The following is a 5013-nucleotide window of genomic DNA, read 5'->3' on the forward strand; positions in this document are numbered from 1 at the left end:
CCTACAGGACTCATCATACCCCTGTCACACACTGTTTGATCAACTGCCGTCAGGCAGGAGATACAGGTCCATGAAATAAAGAACAAACTGATTACAAAACAGCTTTTATCCAACTGCCATTAGTACATTAAATGATGCTTCTAAAGTATAGATCTCCGACTGTATGTCAGTGGGAATATGTGCAATTTTTAAATGCAGATGCCTGCATGGATGTGTCTCTCATGGGTTTTTAGCATTGAAATAATATGTATGCGGTAGCATTTTTTAATTATGTATTTATTTAGGCACATATTACCTCATAGATGGTACTTGACAAGGACTGCACTTAATTTTGTTGTGTGAACTGAAGTGAACTGAAAGATCCACATTCACATAAAAAAAACACAGAAAACAAATTAAGAATCTTTCTCATTTCTCTTTTTTGCCATAAGTGTCACAATAAATGCCTTGATATAATTATCGAAAGACAGTTGACAAGACTAACGAGTAAAAATGCGGTCGATTCTTGAGATTGGTCTTGAGACCAATTTGATCTTGAGTACTGCAACACTGCTCAGCATTCCCCACATGCAACAGGATATCAGATCAGAAATATTGAACAAAAAAAACACTCGTAACAGACTAAACACAACAGGAAAATCTGGCAACATCGTCTTTAGAACCATCACAAAATCAGGGCTTTGCTACCCATTGGCGTGAGTGGGGGAATTAGGCCCAAAATTAGCTTGATTCTCATTTGGTTTTTACCCCTGATAGGCCATACTTAGAGCACAAAAAAGGACCAATACCCTGCGATAGTTTGGTCATCTTATCTTTTTGCAAATAAAATGAGTAAAAAACATTAAGACTATACAAAAACAGGATGACTTGTGACAAAATGTAAAGAGAAGTATTCCAAAGGTTCATTTAAATACTTTTAAACTGTTGAAATACAGAAAACTCCACATCAATTCCAGGCTTTTCTTGGCATTGACAAATGTGAAATTCCTTCCAGTAGCTTTATGGCAAAAACTGCTTCTGCAAATGTGCTTCCAGTTCTCTGTTACTTTGAATATCTCTAACACGTGTTAAGGTCTGTTTTCCCTTGGCAGGGCCCGCCAAAGCCTACATCAGTTGTTCTCATACAGTCCGGGTGACAAGGACCGCCAGGAGCTGTGGAATCCAAGACAGCTGTTAGATGATTCCACCACCTCATCTCTGCACTAACGTAGTAATCGATACTGTATGGAAAACATTAAAGCTCCGATGGTGGAATTTGACTCAGAGCCACTGTCATATGCTATTAATTAAGTATGTATTCATTGCTTGGGGATATGCTCTCAACTCCAAGCGTTCCTGTGAGTTTGTGGCCGTTAAAGAGTTCATCTTATGCTTGTTATATTCAGTTTCACTGAAGTTCATGCAGAGTTTATACGGCATTGAGTGAACTCAAATAAATGCATAATGTATTTTCAGGATCCCAGGGGGTGCTACTGAAACAACAAACTTCAAATTTTGATATGATAGGATACAAACATTTGCAGAAATATAGGGGGAAACAGATATGTTGATACAATGTTTATACCATGGCCGTGAATGTGCATGTGTGGTAAATAGGAAAGTACAGTTTATTTTAACTCAGTTTTTTTTATACGCTGTTATTGTGTCGCTACAAATAGTTCTGTCAGCCAAAACATTAGCTGTCATGCAGGTTGTAAACCATGATGACTTATTTTGAGAGACAAAACAAATGTTGAGTCCTTGAGTCCTCACCCCAAGTGAAGTACCTTAGGGTCTTGTTTGCGAGTGAAGGGACAATGGAACGGGAGATTGGTTGGAGAATCGGAGCAGCGGGAAGCTCAGTTGTCCTTGAGGAGCTCGGAGTAGAGCCGCTGCTACTTCACGTCGAAAGGAGCCAGTTGACATGGATTGGGCATCTGGTAAGGATGCCTCCTGGGCGCCTCCCTAGGGAGGTGTTCCAGGCACGTCCACCTGGGAGGAGGCCTCGAGGAAGACCCAGGACTAGGTGGAGAGATTATATCTCCACCTTGGCCAGGGAACGCCTCGGGATCCCCCAGTCGGAGCTGGTTGATATGGCTCAGGAAAGGGAAGTTTGGGGTCCCCTACTGGAGCTGCTGCCTCCGCGACCCGATACTGGATAAGCAGATGAAGATGGATGGATGGAACAAATGTGACCCTGAAGATGTCATTTGGTTTGAAACCACACACTTTTATCAGAGCCCACCTACCTTTTAATGTGTTTGGAAGTTTAAATGACATGGAAGTTTGACCCAGTACTCAGAATCAAAAGTCAGAAAAATATCTGGCTCCTTAGCTGCTCCCTGCTCTTCATCTGCTAGTCTCTAGCTGTGTCTGTCTGCTTATTGGTGCTGGGCTGGTAGTGTAAAGTGGGTTCATCAGACCTCTGTTTTTACTGCCATGGCTGGAAATGAGTTGGATAAGAGCAGTGAGATGCAACCAAAACAATAAAGTTGCCGGCCATAAAACTATAAAAAAAACCAATGAGCTAAAAGATACTAAAATGCCCTGTAAAGATGCACTGTGTGCAACCCCTTTCCCATCTCATAAGAAAATGGATCCATTGTTAATAACAAAAAATATTGATTGGTGTTGCTTTAATATCTCTCCCCATTTAAATTACACAGTCAGTGACTCTAATTAAAGTTGTGATTACCTTAACTTTTATCTGGTTTTATTTAAAACGTGTGTGTGTAGTGCTGTGCCCTGTTGGACCTGTTCTACTGTAGCAACGTCACTCTGCAGATCACAGCACCGCACTCATGCACAATGCACTCTAGTGGCTGTTATTCGGCACCTAGGCTGAATTTCGGGAAAGAGACTTAAAGAATATTAGGGGACCACTAAGGTCTATATAAAAGAGACTTCAGATACAGTATTAGGGGACCACTAAGGTCTATGTAAAAGAGACTCGATACAGTATCAGGGGACCACTAAGGTCTATATAAGAGACTTCAGATCAGTATTAGGAACACTAAGGTCTATGTAAAGAGACTTCAATACGTATATGGGCCACTAAGGTCTATATAAAAGAACTTCAGATACAGTATCAGGGACCACTGAGGTCTATATAAAAAGAGACTTCAGATATGGTATTAGGGGACCACTAAGGTCTATATAAAAGCATCCAAAGAGCACCATGTCATGGGACCGTTGAAGCATATGAAAGGGGTAGTGGAGGAACAATAACAACTTAACTCTGATTTGTAGAAAGGCAGTCAGCTAAAACCAAACCCCAGTCTGAAACAGAGGAACTAACTAGAGGGCTGTCTTAGTACACAAAAGGTCAACATCTCATCTCAAATCAGAAAAGTATAGCCAAAGTAACTCCTTTTCTTCCTTAAAAAAAAATCGCCCTTAAGGAAGTTCTTCATAAATCAGACTTTTCCTTCGAAAAACATTTGTAACCTTCTCTGGCCAGCGAGGAAAATCCCCCGGGTCAGGGGTTTTTCTAAAGTAGCTCCTGACTTTCATTTCTTTTTTCCTGAGAGCTCCGGGGTCTGTTTTCAGTGGGCAGAACCTTGGCAAGCGATTGACTTTCAATTGAAGAGCAAAAAACAGGAACCCAATTCAGCGCTGTCACACCATCCCTATTCAGTGGTGCATGAGAGAAACCCCTGATCCACAGGAAGTGAGCAGGACTCAGCTGGGCCCGGGACATTGACATTCTGATGGGATGCAGTCATCGTGTCATCCTGAGTGCTGTCTCAGTCCCTGGTGTAAAGCGGCCTCAACGAGCCATGTCATTTGACTGGTTAACAACAATGTATACATGTTAGTAAAAAAATAAAAATAAAAGGCCTTTTGCGTATGTAATACAATGAGAGCTTGTGTGTGGAAAAAAAATCACTCAGCATATAAACAGACTGTGACCTTTAGAGCAGGGGTCTTTAAAGGAACACGCCAATTTATTAAGACTTTGTCTTATTCAACGTATCCCCCAGAGTTAGATAAATCCATATCGTCACCTTCCTAAAATAATCGCCTAAGTCATTTTTTCACGTTTTTCAGAAAACACAAAAAACTGAACCAAATACTGAACATATTTTGACTTAGGCAGTTATACTGAAGGCGTAGAATCACATGACCTGTTCAACTGAGAATGTAGGAAATTTTACCAGAGGTGGCCAACACCATGAGGAGATGATTTAGGCAAGATTATTTTAGGAAGGTGACGATATATAACCTTCACATCTCTGTCTGACGCACCCACCGCTAGCCTAGCTTACCACAGATGCTGGAGGTAACCAGCTCCATCTAGCCTACTGCTCCCAATAAGTGAGAAAATAACGCCAACATGTTCCTTTTTACATGTTGTGATTTGTAAAGTCACAGCGTGTACAAATAACAAGGTCACATGAGACACAGCCATTGTCTAACCATACACAAACTGGGAACTATTCTCAGAAAGCGAAGCACTGCTACGTCTGCTACTTGGGCAGAGTGATTTGATAGCAGCACCCGAGAAGCCCGTGGTGAGGCACAGAGAGTAACAACGGTGATTTTCAGATGTTGCGCTTATCAGTCAAACATAACGACATGCACGGAGATAAGAAGGGTATATATGGACTTATCTAACTCTGGGGGATACGGCGAATAAGCCAAAGTCCCAATAGGTCGGTGTGTTCCTTTAATGTTTTTTTTTAAGCCAAGGACCTCTTTAGAGAGACGGAGCAGGGACCCACTAACTAAATTGTACAAAATTAAGTTGCATATTAAACTGGGGCTACAATAACGTGTACAGTACAGTTCAGTTCAAGTTCGTCATAAGCACCTTAGTACATAGTACCACAGCAATGAAATACAATATGCCTTTTTGCACTCTCAGCACCAGTCAGTAGTAAATTATAATAATAATAATAATAATAACAAAAATAGCATTTAAAACTTAAAAAAAACAAAACTCCAAAATAACCAAGTACAGTAGACATAGTGACTAAGTTCAGGCCACAGCCCTCCTTCCTGCTGGTCCATCATTCAGTAACCTTATTACCT

The sequence above is a fragment of the Etheostoma spectabile genome, chromosome 18 (assembly GCF_008692095.1).
Source record: "Etheostoma spectabile isolate EspeVRDwgs_2016 chromosome 18, UIUC_Espe_1.0, whole genome shotgun sequence".
Taxonomy (NCBI): domain Eukaryota; kingdom Metazoa; phylum Chordata; class Actinopteri; order Perciformes; family Percidae; genus Etheostoma; species Etheostoma spectabile.